At 45.1% G+C, this 21,081-nt stretch overlaps 1 pseudogene; it reads right to left on the bottom strand.

Moving 5' to 3' along the window:
- Window positions 1-16,868: 16,868 nt before the first annotated feature.
- LOC122107920 lies at window positions 16,869-18,145 on the bottom strand (annotated as a pseudogene).
- Between the last annotated feature and the right edge of the window lie 2,936 nt (window positions 18,146-21,081).

The following is a 21,081-nucleotide window of genomic DNA, read 5'->3' on the forward strand; positions in this document are numbered from 1 at the left end:
AACGATGGCAACACATCTGCAGTGATGGGCTCAAATCCCTAATTACTCTCTGGGTGGCTGTAGGAGACATGGTCCACCTCCTGCAGCTGCTTTCTCTTTTTCCTCAGGTGGGGTAAAGGCTGAAGAGAAGATTCTTGAGAAGGGATCAGTGCACTGTAAATGCTAACAGTACAAAAGTCCTGTCCATACAAAGACCCTGTACATACAAAGGCCCTGAATGTACAAAGATGGAACAGGAAGTCTCTTGTGGTGCATGCATGTGCATGCATGTGCGCATGCACACACACACACACACACACACACACACACACACACACACACACACACACATACTGTCCCATTGGGATTGGTGGAATTGGCAGTTCCTGATTCTTTTAAGTGTCTATCCTGAAGTCAGTAAGCACAAGAGGTTTTATTCTTTGGCTAAAGTCAGAGGGATGACATCTTAGGAAGAGGGGCTTGGAGATGAGGCTTGAGTTGCAGAGCCTGGACTGAAGCCAGGCTCATGAGCCCTGTACCAATGCCCAAGGAGGAGAGATGTTCAGGCTAAGAGCATTGCAGTCTCTCCCTTCTACTTCCTGATGGCCCAGCACCCCAGAACAGCAGGAACAGTGGCCAGAGCCAGAGAGCAGGCTGACCCGCCTAAGTCAGCTCCACCCGGGCATAGAAAGGCTAGTTGGCACCATCAGCAGTGAATTCTTCAGCAGCAAAACAGCCACCCCATTGACAAGGGGGCCAACTTTTTGCCAAATACTGGGAGGTTTGGGGAACATTCCAGTCAATCCCACTGGCCCTGGGGCCGGCAGGTCTGGCTGGGTTCTGTTTATTTGGTTTTATAAAGCTGGAGGGGATCCAATCCAAAACTGGGTATCCACTTGTAGAGGGGTTATCAACTGGATCAGCTGAAGGAGTCCACTAAAGAGTTTCCTTCATAGCTCTTTCCACAGAAATGGAATGAAAATGATGAGGTCATCTAACCCCTGCTAGAGGCTTCAAGGCCACAAGGCAGGGCTCACATGGTCGATTAGCCTTCACACAACCTCCATATTTTCTACATGTGTTGCTTCTGCTTGGATGCCCAGAATTTGTAAAGCTCACTTCTGGGGACTGGGTTCAGAGACTTGGAGAGTTGTTCTTGGGGTCCAGCTGTGGGAGTGCCAGCACTTTCCTGGTGAAAGGACCTCCCTCTGTGCTTGGAGGTGCCTCCTTTGCCCAGTCCTGACAGAGGTGTGCTTTCCTACCCATGCTTAGCATGGCGTTAATTCTGTATTACTTGGTGAAATAGTATGCAAAGGAAAGATGAATAGAAAACTTTAATTCCAACTGCCAGGAAAAAAATTTCCCCCTTTCAATAAGACAGAAATGAATTGTCAGCAAGTGGTTTGAAGAGGAGGCTCATCAGCCCTATGTGAGCTCAGCTTCTCTTTCTCCTAAGCAGGTCTTTTTATTTTATTTTATTTTATTTTATTTTCCACTAGGGGATTCTCACTTGATGTCCTGAAATAGTTCCGATCTGTTAGCAAGGGACCTTTATCCAGTGCTCATTTTGTGTAGGCCCTGAGCTGGCTGCTGTCTTTTTTAGAATAATTAATTAATTAACCTGTGCCAGTATTGGAGCTTGAATTCAAGTCCTTGTGCTCTTTTTCTCTTGGCTCTTTTGCTCAAGGCACTTCCGGTTCTTTTGCTGGTTAATTGGTGATCAGTCTTATGTTCAGACTGGCTTTGAATCTCCATCATCAGATCTCAGCTTCCTGAGTAACTAGGATTACAGGTGTGAGCCACTGGTAGCTAGACTGGCTATTGTCTTGACCCAGGCCCCATCTAATCTGCAGGATGACCCCACAGTGAGAATTCAAATAGCTGCATTTTCTATCCGAGGAACCCAAGACTCGGAGCACCCAGCGGCTAATTGCTGGGACTAGAATTCAGATGCAGACATATATGCTACGGGTCCTGTTGCACGCTGTCATTCCTGGCAGGAGCCGGGTATACTGGAATGCTCAACACATAAGAGAACAAGGAAGGAACCAATGTCTGAAAGCCTCCTTGTGCTCACAGAGATTGACTTAACTTCTCATGATGCCCCCTCTTCACAGGGTGTCAGTTTCTCCACTGGCAGAGGTGACATGGAAAAGCTTGCACTTGCCTGTGATCTTGGCTGGCAGGTTATGAAGGGATGAGGGAGTAGTAAGCTGTGTGAGATCATGAATGCTATGAGATTAGCATCTCTGAACCTCCACAAAAGGCAAAATACAATTCTTGACTCTTAATCCCTGGTACCTACAAGGAGTATTCATTAACTTTGTTTATTTAGGTGGTACTGGGGTTTCAACTTGCTCTTTCCTTGCTTTTGCTAAGTAAGTACTCTACCACTTGGGCTCATCCTTCACTTTTTGCTTTAGGTATTTTTCTGCTTTCTAAGAAGTCCATAATAACATTCTATTTTATTTGTGTATAAACAGTAAGGATGAAAAACACTGTTAGGCAACATGAAAATAATTCATTATTTCACTAGTATAATATTAATATAATACAATGATTTGTGCTATACTTTGCTCTACGACTTGAGATACAACCTCCTTTTTTACTTTAGGGTTTTTTTTTTTGTTTGTTTTCTGTTTTTGTTTTTGTCAGTCTTAGGGCTTGAACTTAATTAAAGTCTAATGTTTTGGCCCAGGCTGACTTCAGATGGCAATCCTCATATTTAGCTTCATATTTATAGCTGGGATCATAGACACATGCCACCATTCTAGGCTTGTATTTGGAAATGGCATCTCACTAACTTTTTGCTCAGATTCACCTTGAACAGTTATCCTCTAACTGTTATCTCGCCCTCCTGAATCACTGGAATTACAGGTACATACCACCGAACCCGGCTTTGGTTTATTTTAGTCTTTAATTCAGAGAGTCTCATCCTAGTGAGGGAGGAAGGAATTGAAGGTTCAGACATTTTGCTTGGCTGTGCATTTATCTGGGAACTGGTCCATAGCATTCATTTAATTCAAAAAGGGTTCATGACTCCAGAACACTTAAAAACCACTGCAGTCAAATTTGATTTTTGAATGTGGGTTAAAAACTATTGAGCTAAGAATACATTAAGTATTCTTATGTTCCTGGAATCATATTAGGAGTGATTTGAACAAACACAACATTTTCCTTTTAGAAGTTCAAAATGTAAGTTTGGTCCAACTTGTGCATGGATGTCCTGTTGTATTATGCCATGGGCAGATGATGCTGGGTTTGGCTTCTGTGTAAGGATGTGAGGCATGATGTGGAGGGACAGAACATGGACGTATCACAATAGCCTTTACTGAAAAAATTCTGGATTTCTGGAGTGATTAGTATATTATTGTACATGATTTCATGAAATGTACAGATGATATCACCTTTGTAACCTTGTTTGATTTATTTCTTTGGTTTGTACTCTCATTAAAACATAATGTTCTAGGGGCTGGGAAGGTGGCTCAGTAGTAGAGCGCTTGCCTTGCATGCATGAGGCCCTGGGTTCAATTCCTCAGCACCACATAAGCAAAAAGAAAAAAGCTGGAAGTGGTGCTGTGGCTCAAGTGGTAGAGTGCTGGCCTTGAGCTGAAGAGCTGAGGGACAGCGCCCAGGCCCAGAGTTCAGGCCCCACGACCGGACCCAAAATAAAATAAAATAAAATAAAACATAATGTTCTATAAATAAAGAAATCACTTAACAGCATTGAAGATTCAATGTAAGTAGATATTTATTTTGTTTGTGTGTATGTTGATATTGGGGCTTGAACTAAGGGTCTCAAGCTCCTGATTTGCTTTTTCCGTTCAAGGCTAGCACTCTATCACTTAGGCCACAGCTCCATTTCTAGATTTTTTTTTTTTTTTGGTGGTTAATTTGAGATAATAGACTTAGAGATTTTTCTGCACAGACTGGCTTCCAATAGTGATCCTCAGATCTCAGCCTCGTGAGTACTAGGATTATAAGCATGAACCAGCCACCAGTCAGTGCCCAACTAAATATTCACTTTTTAATTCCATTTTAACTTTTCTCCCCAAAGAAAACCTAATATCCAACCATTTTGGAGTGTTTAGCCTGTACCTGGTGGTGGGTTGTTGTTGTAAATGCTTTATCCAGTGGATCCTCCAAAGGGAGGACTTCCAGAGATAGGCTCTACTTCCCTTAGGAGGAAGCTGTGATTCAGAGAGGTTGGATGACTTGCCCCAGGTTACACAACTAGTAAATGGCTATTTTTAAAATCAGGGGTTGTGCTGGAACTTGCCTTGGAAAGTGTCCTCATTCCTTTGGCACTTTCTTCAGCCCAGAGAAGAGCGCATCAACTAAGATGCTAAGAGTGATAGCAATCCCTGCTTGAACTGTACTCTCTCTCTTTCTCTCTCTCTCTCTATATATATATATATTTATATCTATATCTATATATATGCATATATATGCATACATACTAAGATTTGAAAGGGCCTTATGCTTGCTAGGCAAATGCTCTACCACATGAGCCATGCCCTCAAACCTTTGATCTGTATCTTATCAACAGGGAATATTATTTTGCCTTGTTAGTGAGACCAGAGGTTCAGTGGACCTCAAGCAGGACATGGGAAGAGAGAAGGGTTCTGCTCTACCTCTCTGAGATACTCTTGGTCCTGTCACCTCCTCATGCTGACTTTGACCCAGGGACAAGCAGAATAGAGGTTGGAGGTCGTTGTTTGTTAGGCCCAGCCTTAGCAGTGTCTAGAGGAAGAGTTGGGGATGGCCCCTTCTTGAATCTCAGGGACATAGTTCTCAGAGACCCATGAAAATTCTTAGTATGTCTCCAAGGCAAGAACCAGACAGACTCTTGAACCAACAACTGCTAAGGGCTAAATATTATTTGAATGTCCCCACCTCCGTGTGGGGTGGAAACTTAATCCTCGTACTATAGTATTGGAGGTAGAGTTTAATGATAGATGTTTAGTCCAAGAGGGCAGAGTAAATGGAATTATCATGAGCTTAAGCTCATTATAGTGGAGGTAAATTTATTGTCAAAGAAGGAAGTCTGTACCCTTATTCTCACCTCCTTCCCTTTCTGTCTTTCTGCCATGTGATGCCTTCCATCTTGTTATGATGTAGAAGAAAGCACTTCACAAATGCTGGTCTCTCCATATTGGGTTTCCCAGTTCCTACAATGATAAGAAATACATTTCTGCTCATTACTAATTACCCTGCATCTGGTATTCTGTTACAGCAGCACAAAACAGACAAAGGCAGCATGGAGTTTCTGTGCTGTGTTGACCTACTAATGGAGGTCTGATAGATGTTAGGGAGTTAACCTTTCAAATAGGCTCTTTTAAACAAGAAATTTGAGAAGAGGGCTGGGTTAGTTCCTTGAATTTTCCTGAATTGTACTTCAATTTCTTCATTTGTATAATAACTATAGTATCATGTCCCTCAGGGTTGTCCTAAGGAGTGGTTGAGGTGGTAGTTGTCCAGATGATATTGCTATTGTATTGGTAAAGTATTTGAATAGTTCCCTGAGGAACCTATGTCATTTGGTAGAGCCCTCTATGATAAACAGGGGCATGTGACTCGGAATAAACCAGTTAGATCCTTTTTATAAAAATTTGTATCTTCAATGGAAAGACTATGGAAATAGCAGGATCTGACTCACCATGAGGATGGCACACAAAAGATTACCACCCCTCTATTTCTTTCCTGTACTTCCTAGAGTAGCCATGGGTCCTGTCCTCTTCCCAATGTCCTTTTGTCTTAGGTGGGATTTCTTAGAAATAGAACCTGAGGTGAGATTGTTTGTGAAATCTTAAGGAAATGAGGTAGACAAGATAAGTAGAGAAAGAATTGAGTGGAATTTATCTCAGCTGGCCTCTGACCTCAGCCCAGGAGACTGAGTATGAGTTGTACCTGAAAAGTTCTACCATTTGGTAGAGCTTCAATTTTTATCAAATGGGAAGTGGAAGATAATCTTCTAGGTGAAGGGTCCCTGTTGACAGAGGGCAATTTTCTAAAGAAGACAACATTCTCAGTGGCTGGTAGATGAGAGCACCAAAGGTAAAGAGGAACTAGGTGGAGAGATGATCTCATCTTCTACAATTCTCAGTGTCTTCCTTTTCTGCTTAAACTAGCCAAACCTAGTTCCTGTTGCTTGTGACCAAAATGCTCTAATGTGTTCTGTAAGATGGAGGCAGTTACTATTATCCCTGCTGATTATGCTGATTATGCTTATTATTATTATTTTGGTCAGTTATAGGGCCTGAACTCTGGGCCTGGACACTGTCCTCAGCTCTTCAGCTCAAGGTTTATGCTCTACCACTTGAGCCACAGCACCACTTCCGTTTTTTTTTTTTCTGCTTATGTGGTGCGGAGGAATTGAACCCGGGCCTCATGCATGCAAGGCAAGCACTCTACCACTGAGTCACCTTCCCAGCCCTATGCTTACTATTATTGTTTTGATTGTCTATGCCCTAAATCTACCTGGTAAGGTAAATTACTTCTAAAGCTTGAGAGAAGGTTGCTGTACGTCATTCATTTGGCAACAGATCATTTTTGGAGAGAGACAGAGAGACAGAGACAGAGACAAACATCCACAGAGAAAGAGAGAGAGAGAGAAAGAGAGAGAGAGAGAAAGTCCTGGAATTAGTCCCTCAAAATTTACTGATGTTTGATAAGGAAAATGGACATAAGAAAGGAAGCTGAGAAATCTTTGGCTCTGAAATAACTCCGCTCAAGCCTTTCTCCCATAGACCGTGTAGTTGAGTGATAGAATATACTCTTCCTTCACAGCAGAGAGTTGATATGTTTAAATTTTCAGGGGGACAGAAATTAAAAAGCAAGTGTTACTGTATTTAATGAAGTCAGCCTACCAATTCGTCTGCAAATAAGTGTTTTGCAATTTCCTTACCCAACATCACTTTTTTCCTGTTTGTGTGACTGCACTTTCCTTTTTCATTCACATATACCCTACATGTGGGGTCTTTCTGCTAAGCAACGGAAGAGGAAGAGTTGAATCACTGTGACTTAGCAGTGATAAACTTACACGCTAGGAAAGAAAGTAACACCTGTACTACCTAAGAGAGATATAGACCAAAGCCTCCAGAAGACTCCAGAGAAGGACTCGGAGAGGGCTTCCATTTTGTGGAAGCACTGAAAGCGGGGAAGGATCTAGAAATTGGAACCTTAGTGAGCATGTTTTGGTGTCCTGATTGTTAGGTCTGCCGGGGAGATCAGCTCTCCCCTCTTCATGAAGGAAAACACATAGTAGCCCTATCAGAAATCACCTGGCCTAAACTGGTAATCACATGTAACTATTAATCACCAGACCATGGACCCCATGCTCTGACTTCCCCATCTGATGCAGCCACACTTCCTCCTTGCTTTTCCCTACATAATCTCGCTCCTTCTCTGCCATCAGTTTGCAGGTTTACAACCATCAGGTTGCAGCGCGCTATCACTATGCCCACACCCTATATTCTACGCTCAGCACAACTACACCTGGAGCAGGCTGGCAGTTTGATTCTCCTAATAAACTCTCTTCTGCTTGAACCATGTGGTAGTCTCCTTTCTGCAACTCTTTCACTAATAAACTTCTCTGAGCCATGAAGAGGAGATCACTCTAGAGGCACTGAGGTCTGAGGTAGGACTGTAGCTACATCATTGAATCCACTAGAGCTAAAGAACTCTGGTATTTCACCTCAATAGAGAAGTTCCTTCCTCAAGAAACTCAGCCAGGGCTGGGTACTGATAGCTATAATTCTAGCTACTCAGAAGGCTGAGATCTGAGAATTATGGGTCAACGTTAGCCTGAGGTGGAAAGTCTATGAGACTTTTATTGCCAATTAACCACCAGAAAACTGTAAGTGGAGCTGTGGCTCAAAGCAGTTGAGCACTAGCCTTAAGCAAAAGAGCTCGGGGACAGCATCAAGGCCCTGAGTTCCAGCCCCACGACCAAACACACACACACACACACACACACACACACACACACACACACACACACACAAAACAACCCAGCAGCCAAGCTTTACCTAGATGCCCAATGGAGTACCTTGAGCTCTTTTCTGTCTTCAATTGTACAAACTGACTATCTGAGAGAGCATGAGCAAGCTCTATGGCTTCTCAGCATCTCAGCCTCTCAGCTACAAGCCAGGTTAATAGGATGTACTTCAGAGAACTACTTTAAGAAATAAGTACATTAGTCTAGGATGTACTTCAGAGAACTACTTTAAGAAACAAGTGCATTAGCCTATACAAGATGCTTAGCACAGTGTGTGCCAGTCTCCCTATTATTAGGTTGTATCCACACTAAACTTAAGTGAGAGCAACTGCAAGTCAGAGTGACAAGGGGATGAGACCCATTTGCCAGGATGGAGCATCCTGTCGGCCACTGGAAACAGCCAGGCCCACAGGCCCGCTTGACACCTGGTGCTGGAGAGCAGAGATCCCTTTCCCACCCAGAGCCTGAAGCTTCCCTATCAACATCCCATTGCAAATCTCATTTAAAATCAAAGACGAAATTAATACATGCATGATCAAGTTCACATACAGACTGTTCATCTACACCAGACAAGCAAATGGAGTGGTTTTCTTGAAAGACTTTTTTAAACAGAAAAATCTCCTTGGAGGAGATATAAAATTTTAGACAGGGAAGTATGTGAAGTGGAAAGGTCTTAGTTAAAAAAAAAGTCCTGGTTTGGGTACAGTATCCTCGGGGGTACAGAGACCAATCATCCTCATGAATTCACTGTCAAAGGTCTCACTGTCTGAGTAGCTCCAGAAAAGCAGGCTCTGACATCATTAATGGAAAGTGAGAGAAAGCGAGAAGAGGGTACCCAGCGATGCTTTAAGATGAACATTTTTGCTGACTATGGTTGACAGGATTGCTTCCAGCCTTGGAGCGTAGAATCACAAGACTTCAGAAATGCCTGAGCTTCGTTTTCCTGCAGGCTAGACACTGACCTACTTCTTATGGTCCATTCTCCTCCTGAGATATGGGCATGCTTTGGAACTGACATGTTCCTTTCCAGAGCTCTCTGGGGGGAGGGTGCATGGGGGCACAAATGCTCACGAAGTAAAAAGCATCTTCACTCTGCACATCTTATAGTAATATCTGTTATTATAAGGAATTGGTATTTGAATTCTCTCTCTCCCTCCCTCCCATCCTAACTCCCCCCCTCTGTCATTGCAGGAGAGGCTGTAATTAAGAAGTCTTGTCCCCAGGCATGCAAAGTCCTACTTTGTGCCAATGGTCTTGGCCTTGATAATTACCAAAAACCCCCTCCCTCCCTTTATCACATGACCTGGTGTCCTAGTTTGGGCCATAAATTATATGCTCATTTATTTGTCTAAGAGAGAGAGAGAGAGAGAGAGAGAGAGGGTTCAAGTATAAGTTATTTATTTGGAAGTACATGAAAATTCACTGCTAGGAGACATGCAATTCACTGCTAGGAGACAAGAGATGCTAGAGAAGGAAAGGAACATTGCTAAGAAGGAGTGGGTATTCACCCAGTAATCACAGTGGATAACTGGACCTCAATTCAGGGAGGAGACTCTAGAAAAAAGGTACAAAATGCATGCCTGCTTCAGAGCCTGGGCAAGAAAGCCCAGGTATGTATACATCAACTCAAGAATCAGAAAGCTTCTCCTGAGGATTATTAATGATTATTAACTCTATTCCCTGTCTTGCTCTCTTCATGGGCAGAGTGGCCTTTTTGTAGTTCTTACAAAAGAACTCTGGGAAGTGGAGCTGTGGCTCAAGTGGTAGAGCACTTGCCGTGAAGAGCTCAGAGACAGCGCTCAAGTCCAGAGTTCAAGCCCCATGACCGACAAAAAAAAACAAAAAACAAAAGAACTCTGTAGAGAAGCAGAGTTCACACTGGAAAGTGAACAGGAACTCATGATGAACCCAAGGAATGTGGGTGGTCTCTGACAGCATCAGCTTCTTCACCATTCCTGTAATTTCCTTTCTCTCTAATGTTTGTTTGGCATTCTTGCCATCTGCAAGGTCATTGATAACTTCTGGCTCCTCAAATTCAGTAGATTTTCTCTTCAACCCTTTTTTATGCACTTCTGTCTTAATTCATTTTCTATTGCTATAATGGAAGACTTGAGACTAGGTGATTTATAAAGAAAAGAGGTTTAAAAAAAAGAAAAAGAAAGGTTTTGGAAGGGGGCTCCTAGATCTAGAGACCAGTCTCCTAAGAGTGAGAATTTAGACTTGTGAGAAAAGTCATTCATGAGAACTAATTCATGAGAACCAATTCATCCTCGTGGCCCAAACATATCCTTTTGGGCTCCACCTTCCAATACTACTACAATGGCCATCAAATTTGAATATGCATTTCAGAGGGGACAGTCACATTCCAACCACAGCAGCTTCTCTGAGACCCTGCTTGTTCTTAATTCTTTATTGTTCCTATTATCTTTAAATGATTGATCATGAGCATCTTGCAAAGGCTTTTCTTTTCCTTGATAATTTTCTTTACAGTTACTACCATGCAGATGCTCCCAAATGAATAATATTCTCTTAAACTCACACAAAAGCCCATTCTCTTTGGAGTCCTTCATCCTCATGCATAGTGCCCTTACACTACCACAGCATTGGCCGTGATTTGTCCTGTGCATCTGCTTCCACAGTTTGGCTCTATTGATATGTCCTATTAACATCTCACATTCTAAAGGCTCAAAGCATTGGTTCTGCTTCGCAGTTGAGCTATGCCAACCCTCAATGCCAGAAACATGCTTGTAAGTGACCTTGTAAGAGCCACCCTTGACCTCTATTAGGAAAAGGAGAAGGTGCCTGGCTCATTGAATCAGCCTGCAGGGAAGGCAGAGACTACTGAGCTTCTGGTACAGCAGGGACCAAGTTCTCCCGTGTCATCAGCGCCCTCTTGCCCTGTCTCTCATCTCAGCTATCTTCTTTCAGATCACCTGCCTTTCCTCACACCTCATGCAAACAGGACAGCTTTTCCCCCCTTGTTCCAGTGTACCAGTTCTGGAGCTTGAATTTAGGACCTGGGTGCTGTCCCTGAACTTTTTTTTTTTGTTCAAGGCTAATGCTCTATCACTTGAGCTATTGCTCCTCTTCTGGTTCTTTGGCAATTAATTGGAGATAAGAGTCTCATCCTCAGATCTCAATTTATGGGATTACAGTTTATGGGATTACAGGTGTGAGCCACCACTGCTGGCTAACTTGATCATTTTCAGAAACCCCAGTTCCTCCACGGAGCTTTGTCTAGGAGTCTAGCTTAAATGTGTTTTCATCCTCTCAAAGGCTCTATATTTCCTGATGGGATGCTTGACCATGTTTCAGTCCCATACTGCCCTCCCTTGCCTTTTCTCTTATTCAAGGAAATGAGTACTTTACTATTTCATTTCTTTTTAACTGTTCAACTATTTAGATTATTTTGTCCTTACTATCACTGTTCTTGGACTATAAGACTGTTTTAGTTTATTTTTATCCCACAAAACACCCAGTTATAAACCTTTCCGAGACTGGGCTCAAAATCAGATTGTCTGAGCTGTTCCTAATGGGCTGTCATGCATGCTAAACACATACAACCTGGGAGGTCTGGCGGAGAAAAGCCCTTGTGCTGAGAATCAGGAGACTTTCCTTCTGATTTCCACCTGAGCCAAGAGACATTTGGCCAAATAGCAACTCTGTTTCATAGATTTTCCATCTGGGAAATAATTATAGTAAAATGTGCCCTAACTCTTCAAGATTGTTGTGAGAACACACAAAGGAGCAATAAAAGGAAATATGCTACACGTTATATTGCTTTACATTGGTAATTCAAAGAGATGAGCTTCAATGTTACTAGTAAAGGTATTGTTTTCAGGTGCAATTCTTGCTACCAAGTTTGCATTTATATAACTATTTCTTTTCCTAGTTAAAACTACTCAATCTGCTAGAAACACATGAACTAGTGGTTAAGCTAACCATATAATTAACTTTAAAAAGCCTTGTGGAATTTTTGAAAAAAATCTAATAAGCAACTTTGGTTTTTCAAACTTTCTAATGGGAAAACTCATTTCTTTGGTCCCATTTGGGGATAAAAGTGTAAGCAGGACACACTGGTGCTTCAGTACCTCAGCCTGGTAGGTGCATAATGCACAGGGGCTAGGTTCACAGTTTATGGACACATCGGTCATCTGGTCACATGGGCCAGCTTAGAGACAGCAGCTGTTTTCCAGCCATGATATGCACCAGTCAAAAGAGAAGAGTATCTCAGGCAGATCGCTAGCTGCTTCAGCCCCGGGTGGTATACTCTTTTCACAGGTGATAAAAATGCAGTGATCAGGGTCACATAGCCAGTATGTGGAGAAACTAAACAGAAGCACAGTCTGTTTGATCCAGTGCATGCCCCAATCAGGGGCATGAGCAGGGCTCTAAAAGCAACATCTGCTCATTAAATGCGTTTCCCCCTAATCTAGCCAGTCTAAAAAGTTGGTTTTGCTGCTGCTTTAACTATCTGGCTTGATTTTCTTCCCAGATCTTGGCTATGACTTAAGAACTAGCTTGCTAGTTTGCCATAACTTTCTCCTCCTCCAGATGTATCCTAGTACTGGATACAGTTCCCACTTAGTGACACAGAAAATAAAGAGCTGGGGTTAGAGTTTTCCTGACTGCTGCATGAATAGCAATTTACACCTATAAACAGTTATAACATTTTATGATTCTATTTTCCTCAGGCTAGTACATGGTTGGTGTTCACAGATAGATAAGGATCTTAGAGTTTGGACCCAGATGATGACTTAGGAGTTTGGTAATGGAATCTATTTTGTGAGCATAATTTGTTCACAGGCCTCTTTAGAAGCAGCAAGACAAACGTGTACAATGGACTCTTCATCTTTGAGTTTTGGATGAATTCAAGCCAAGAGCGGTGCTCACATTCATGCTGGCTAACATAGATATATTAAATGGTCTCCTCCATGAACCCTGACACACTGCATTCTAGTCACACTGGCTACATAACAAATTTTCTCCAAGCTTAGAAGCTTAGCCATGCCACAGATGTGTAGACCAGGAATTCAGTGTTAGCCCTGTTGGGATGGTTTGCATCTGTTTTCAGATTTCTAGAGCCTCATTGGAACCTCAGAAGCTGAGGGTTGGGGTCATGTGAAAGTTTATTTGCTAACGAATCTGATGGTTTATAATGGCTACTGGTTGGGGGGGCGGGGGCATCCGCTCTTCACATGGGCTTCCCAATTCTATCTCTCTAAATGGGCAAGTTGGGTTTCCTCACAAGCATAATGACCCAGTTGCAGGGATGAGCACTGAAACAGAGAGAGACAAAGAGACAGAGACATAGAAAGAGACACAAAGAAATCTGGAGCCATATTTCTTTTTTTTGGGGTCCGGTTGTGGGGCCTGAACTCTGGGCCTGGGCGCTGTCCCTGAGCTCTTCAGCTCAAGGCTAGCGCTCTACCACTTGAGCCACAGCACCACTTCCGGCTTTTTTCTTTTTGCTTATGTGGTGCTGAGGAATCGAACCCAGGGCCTCAGGCATGCAAGGCAAGCGCTCTACCACTGAGCCACCTTCCCAGCCCTGGAGCCATATTTCTAACCACCTTCAGAAGTCAGTCTTTAATGATGTGGTTACCAAGTCCTGCCCAGGCTCAAGGGGGAGGAGAGATACACTCTACCTCCTGAAGAGGAAGAACAGCATTCTGAGAGCATGAATAGGACTTGAAATACTGTGGTACATGGTGATCTTTGGAAAATCCAATGTCACATTTCAATTTCTTTCTGATCCTTCACTGAGACTTATAGAATAGCTGTCATGTTCTTGGTGTCTATGGATGAGGTACCTTGTATTCATCAAACCAATCCCTGACTCCAACTCTGCAAAGAGGCTCAGCAAAGTAAACTAAATTACCAAAAGATATAGGGACAACAAATGGAAAAATCAAGTTGCTAGCTAGTCTAGTGGTTTGCAATGGTTACTAGACAGGCCAGGCTAGCTGTCTCCAGATCCCATTCACTTTCCCACAATAGTCCCTATATGATTCCCGACAGAGGTGACTCATTTCTTTATTGAAAGGAAAGCTTGGCCCGAGAAGCTGGATCAGTGGATAGGGGGTAAAGGGAAGTTCAGGCACTTTGAATTAATGGTAATTTCCATGAAAGTGCTTGTTCTCATAATTTCCAACCTTCCAGAATCCTCACCTCCTTAAAGCTCAAGTGAAGTGGACGTAATTCAAAACTTGCTCTGGTTTCCAAACAGCTGTTATACATTTAACTTTGATTCTCCCGCACATATAAAATATTACCCAAAGACCACAAGGCTGTATAATATTAATGGACAACAAATCCATCCTTCTGTAGGCAGGCCAAAGGGAAACCCTGATCAGACTTTCCTAGGATGAAGAAAGTGTCCATTGTTCGAATCCACTTTTGAAAGTGAAGGGTGCTCTTAATACCTGCCCTGGAGGAGTGCTTTCCATTTTCTCTGTAGGGTAATCACACAAGTAAAAATAATCATGCTGTAATCACAAAGATGTGTGCGTTACTAATGTTAGTTATACCCCAGTCGCAACAGCAATCTGGAACAAAAGAATAGTAACTATGCCAGGACCACAAGCATAAGCAAGTTTCTTATTGGGCAAATTGAGCCATATTGTCACCCCAGCTCTGACTCGTTGTCAAGCTGGCATCACTAGACCTGAACCAGGAGGTATTGATATTTAATAATGGCTGACTTTTTAAAGTCAAGGTATTTTAAATTTTAGCTGGGTGTTGGTAGTTCACACCTATAGTGTTAGCTACTCAGGAGGCTGAGATCTGAGAATCGAGATTTAAAGCTAGCCTGAGTAGACAAATCTGAGAGACTCTTACCTCCAATTAACCACCAAAAAGCTAGAAGTGGAGGCATGGCTCAAGTAGTAGAGCACCAACCTTGAGCAAAACAGCTAATAGTGCAGAAAGAGTGTCAGGCCCTGAGTTTAAGCTGCAGTCCTGGCCCCAAATGTTAAAAATTCCTAAAATTTCATCTTTAGATCTCATAGTAAATACTCATGCAACACATATTCATGTATACTCTTGCATTCACACTCATATGCACTAAGTTTGCGTATACATAGCATGTTGGCTGACACTCATTCCATATGCTTACATCCACACTCACATAGCCTCCGCCACATTTCACTGCCATTCCTCTTCACACTCAGACTCACACTACTGTCCTCCTCCCCCCACCACATCCCCTCACACAACCTAGACTTATGCACTAATGATTGATCACATGGTCTCATCACACTTCCCCGACAGATTCTGACATTCACACACACACTTCCGCTTACAAATTCACTTCTATGTATACACAATAGACAGAGGCCCATCCCTCTTGCTCATACTGTTACCACATTCAGCCTCTTATGGAACTCACATTCCCATTTCCCTCACTCAGATGCTACCCCGCCCCTCGCCTTTATTTATCTCTCTCAAGAAAACTCAGCTGGCATAAAAATGGGGCACACCAGAGCTATTTTCCCATGTTTTACTGCCTGGTTAGCTGGTTTAGTGAGCCTGTCGTTGCTCAATTATTTCCTTTATGCTTCAAAAGAACCCCTCCCCAAGACTTTTTGTTCCAAAGTAAAGATATTCAAATCCAAACATATATATTTATATTGCACGTCATGTCTCCATAAGTACAGGAGGGACTTTTGCCAGATAAGCAAGTGACCACCTGTAAGCCATCCAAAACTCCTGTGCCCACCATGAGATGCCTTTTCAACATGGGTACCTCATATAGTAATGGTTCTCATAAGTCTGCAATTTTGATACTGGAGACTGAATGTTTTATAAAATAATAATTCCTCTTGGAACTTTGGCCTAACTTGAAAGTTGGACCTCAGGGACATGAGCATGTTTGAGGCCTTTTCGGTGTACTACTGGGGCTTAAACTCAGGCTCTGGGTGCTCTCCCTTAGCTTTTTTGCTCAAGTCTGGTGCTCTACCACTTGACCCACTTCCAACTGTTTGGTGGTTAATTGGAGATGAGAGTCTCATGGATCTCAGCCTCCAGAGTAGCTAGGATTACAGGCTTGTGCCACCAGTGCCTGGTCTAGATCTTACTCCTTTTAACCTGGGTATGCACATCCAGGTTTAAAAGGAATCTATGTTTTGCAATGAATATCTATTTTAAAAATATTTATAAAAGCCTTCTTTCGCAATATGTTTTGTTGGAAGAGCTTCCTTTTGTGAACAAAGCCTCAGGTCTTCCTCAGGGAGTTGATGCTGGGAGGTTCCTGCCAAGTCTGAAGACTGGAAGCAAGGTCATCATGAAGCAAGGGCTGCTGGGTAGGGCCAGATAGACAATGGGACAATTTTAGAAAGTAAGGGGACATAGGGCTGGTTTTTTTTTCCCAACTCCCATATGTATTAGGGTCACACTTCACGAGAGCAGACCAGGAAAGCCCAGAGTGCCTTTGAAGTAAAACACAACTGCTTAAGTCCAAAGGAAAGGGAAGAATCTTGCAAACAGTGAAGGGAAACAAGAGGGCAGGGAACGTGGGAAAGAGAACAGAGCTGCAGACCAGCACTGGGATTGAGAGCTGTGCTGCAGTCACTCAAGCCCTGCAATCCTGTCCAGCCCTAGCTACAACCTGGGAGGAAAACAGATGCCAGAGACCAAGGAGTGGCTTTGTTATACCACTGGCTGGTTGGTTTCCTGAGCAGGCTGCGGCTAGTACCATCCTCCATGCAAACACCTCCTCTCTGAGTTTTCATTTTTGTTGTTGTTGTTGTCTGTGAAGAGCTAAATATGACCCCATCGGTTCAAGATGCTAAAAATGCCAGGGTGTGGAGCACACTGGCTGAGGTAAAGTGCACCACGGGGGATAGGCACTCCTACTTTTAAGAACATCTTATTGAAAACCAGTTGTCCCCTAGAAAGGCCTCCAGAGCTCGGCTGTGAGGCTGAGCCTCCCGCACAGGAGTAGAGGACCTGCGGCCCCGGGCTGGTCCACATCTCGCGGGCGGGCGCCTCCCTTAGAGCTCCCCAGAGCTCTGTCCAGGTTGCTCAGGATGGCGTCCAGGAAGTCGGTGGTGTTCAGGTAGTGTTCATTGAGCTTCACGTTGCTCAGACCGTGGATGCAGCTGGTCCTTGGTCATGGCTCCGCCCTCCACGGTCCCCACGCACACCTTCTCCGGGGTCCGGGTGAACCTGATGAGGTCCCGGTTCCCGTCCAGCTTGCCCCGGTGCTCCAGGCCCCGCGTCCAGGCAAAGACGCTGGCGATGAGGTTGGCGCTGGTAGGCTCGCCCTTCTGGTGCTCCCGGTAGTGGCGGGTGACCGTCCCATGGGCAGCCTCGGCCTCCATCGTCCTCCCGTCGGGGCAGACAAGCGCGGACGTCATCAGGCCGAGGAGCCAAAGCCCTGCGCCTAGATGTCCGACTGCACGTCCCCGTCGTAGTTCTTACAGGCCCACACGAAGCCGCCCGAGGACTTGGGGACCTGGGCCACCATGTGGTCGATGAGCCGGGGCTCGTGCCAGAGGCCGCTCGGGTGGAAGCTGTCCTGGATGAGGTCCTGGAAGCGGCCGTCGCGGGCCTTCAGGACGGTGCTCTCGGTGCTCATGGTCGGCGGCCACGTCCTGTGGAGCGCGCACTGGAAGCAGCTGTGCGCGAAGGCCGCGGCGGACGCGTCCGTGTTGTGCGTGCCCAGGCCCACGCTGAAGGGGCCCGCCCGGCCCACCGCGAGGTCCGTGGCCCTGTACTGGGCCCCGTGGGCGTGCCGGCCGATGGGGATGGGCCGGGTCCAGCCCGGCGCCAGGCGGGGGATGTTTCTGCAGATGAGGCGCTCTCGGAAGACCGTCCCCCGCCCCAGCAGGCTCCGGATGGTCGCGATCGGAATCGGCCACGGTGCGGTGTCGATGGTCACCTGGTCGTTGGTCTGGTTGCGGTTCGGAAGCCCGAGGTCGAAAGACTTGAGCTGGACATCCACGTGGAGCAGGATGAGCTGCTCCTTGGTAAACTGCCAGATGATTCGGGTCCTCGTCCATCTCCACCACCGGCTGCGCCACCTTGATCCTCTTTGTCCCCATCGGGGCGCCGCGGCTGCTCCAGCAGGCCGGCGGCGGCCGTGGTCAGGGCCTCCGGTCCCCAGCCAGGCCCGGAGCCCGGGCCCCTGCACAGCCCGCGGAGGACCCGCAGGCAGCCAGCCATCCCGAAGGGGCGACGAGGGACCAAGATCCGAGCCTCACGGAAGGTTTTATGAGGGGGGAAACATGGAGATGGGGGAGGTGTGGGGAGGAATGAGATGGGCCACGAGGGACCCCAGCCTCCCTTAATGGGAGACAGGGAAGAGGGGAAAGGGACAGAACTCCAGGGACCTTCTCAGGCAGGCCCTGTGCACCCTGGGAGAATCAGGAAGGTGCCAATGGGGGGGGGGTGCTGTTTCCATAGTGACAGCTATGCTGTGACAGCAGCACCGGGTACCACTTTCCCATCTCCCTGTGGGGCTGTGGTGAGCCTTTCCTAGCGCGCCCCAGGAAAGCTGTGCTGACGACGTCTTGTTACCAGAGCTGAAACCCTACAGGTGTCATTTGGGCTGGGAAGAAAACACTATGTTGGGCCTGACTTGGTAATAGGATGGACACCAGAATGAAGGTCAAGTACAAATATGGGAGGAGATACGGAGTACATTTCACCATCAGGAAGGAAATGGGAGCTTGTATACTATCATTTTTTCATTCTTCCCTACTCTTTATAACAGGAGAAGTACTCAACCTTGTCAGAGCCCATCCATATATCAGTCCTAGAATTATTCTTTCACTTATTCATTCAGTAATTACTGATTGATTACCTCCTATGCGGTGAGAAGTTGCTAGATGCTGGGCATATAATTGATTAATCATAAAAACCAGTATTTAAGCTGGGTGCCAGCTAATTAGCTAGCTAGACTTGGAGACAGATACGGGTGAACTGCAAGGTCTTGTGGTAGTAAGATGGGAGTTTCTCTGGCGATTGCTCCTTCTATTTTCTCAGCAAAATATGAATCCCTATCTGAGACTAGAAAAGAGGAGGGGAGGTGGACAGTTTGAGGACAGAAAGGAGTCCACAAATGGTGTGTTGGAGAGTGGAGGAGCATACACTGTGGCAGAGCAGGCTCACCAGGCAAGGCCTGCTTGCTCAAGACTTGGGAGACCAGCCGGAACAGTTAGGATTATGCTTCTCAAGTGGAGGAATGGATTGGGTGAGTGATTAGATTTGAGTTGGGGTGAGGGTCAGGAAGGTGGGGAGGCTGCCAGGTAGTGAGGCAGTGGTGTCATAACGAATCACACCAAGTGGCGATTTTTGTCTTCCATGCCCAGGTCACCTCTCTCCCTAGTGGACCCATGTGCCTCCCCATAGGAAATACTTAGAACTGTCCACAGTTCCGGACATTGGTATAGTGTGTGTGCAAAGCACGTGCGCACCTCCCTGGAGGATGGCTATCATCCATTACTAGTGGTGCATCCCTGAGTGCCCTCGGATGTCCATTTGACTTCCTCAAATGGTTCAATCCTTCAGCCATAAAGACCTAGCCATGGGCCATCCCAGAAACTGACCTACTTTGGACAAAGGCAAGACACCTATGACTTGGAAATAATTGATATTAAAAGCTACCCTGTGGGGAAAATCCTATGCTTCCTCCCAGAAAACATCTTTAACTGTGTGACCTCATTCTTAAGGATGGCTTTTACGCTTGCTTCTCTTTGTTTACTTTGAGACCCAAGGGAGTAGTAGTTCTCACATCTGCTTTCCAGTCATAGGGGGCTGGGAGCTCTAGACAGACCTTCAGACAAAGGGTTAGGGCTTGGGGCTTGGAGCTTGGAAAGAGAGACCTGAACAGGAGGCTGAAGCCCATGGCAGAGCCTCACTGCTGGAGGAAGCAGCAGAGGCAGCAGGACTGGGCAGCAAGCAGCAGGACTCCACTGGAACTCACCTGACATTCACTGGGACTTGCTGCTGACACCTTGGTTTTCATGTAGGGCAACTCATTGTGGGTAAGCTTTGGCTTTTGGGGTCAGGTGGGCTGAACTCCAGTGGCTGAGCAAGGCTGATAAATCTAGAGGGATAAGATAAATAACTACTTCACGTCTCTAGGGGTACATGACATCACTGTAACAGCTAGCACAGCCCAGCCCAACTTTCCTAGAGTGCAGGGTGAAGTTGTCTCCCAGGTCAGGCAGCCTGGAAGGAATCAGGAAGGAGGTGTTTGGTGATGTGGTCAAGGCAGAGAATCTATGTGAAGAAGGGACAGTAGATGTGACCTCTATGGTAATTTGTCTGAGAAAGGTAACCCAGAGCCAAAATTCAGAATACCCAGAGCAGGGAGATAGCAATAAAGTTCCTTGGGGATGCAAGAAGCAATCTGGTACCTATGTTTCCATGGCAACCTGTTTAATGTGGGAGGAGCCTCAGAAGATCATCATCCAGGTTTCTAGCTAGCTCAAGTCACCTAAAAGCCTTTCTCTTATTGGATTTGGAATCTGAAAGATCACATGTCCATCTTAAATCTATCTCCATCCTCATTCCCATCTCTATCTTCATCCCTCTTCTCATTTCTACTTCCACCCAATTTCCATCTCCATCCCCATCCTCCATCTTCATCTCCATCCCCTTCTCCCCCATCTCCATTTCCCCATCCCCATTTCCCATCTTAATCTCCAGTGTAGTCCAGCATGTATGGCCCAACTTAAGTTTTTATATATCTTACAGGGTTCTTGAGAGAGGGAAAATGAGGCAAATAGTATACAAATTCCATACTGAAGGGTTCTACAAAATTTGCATCTTATTTGTAGTCATTATTAGTGTCACAATTAGAATATGTTCTATTGTATTTAGTTTATAGTAAATAATCTCTATTATATGTTATCTTACAACTTTGTGCCGGAATCCACCTTATCTTCTCAGTCAGATGATGAACTGAGGGCTGGCGCTCTGTTCTGTGTTAGTAAGTAATGTCCTACAAACACATTCCTAAGTAGGAGGTAACTGTGAGATTGATTGGCTGATTTCTACCGCTCAGCAAAACAACCCACTTTTAGATTGTCTTGAGCTGACCATCTGGAGATAAATGTGGCTCTCAGATCTGTAATATCATTGGGCTTTTAATC

This window comes from Dipodomys spectabilis, unplaced genomic scaffold, assembly GCF_019054845.1.
Source record: "Dipodomys spectabilis isolate Male_0828 unplaced genomic scaffold, ASM1905484v1 ptg000054l, whole genome shotgun sequence".
In the NCBI taxonomy this organism is placed as follows: domain Eukaryota; kingdom Metazoa; phylum Chordata; class Mammalia; order Rodentia; family Heteromyidae; genus Dipodomys; species Dipodomys spectabilis.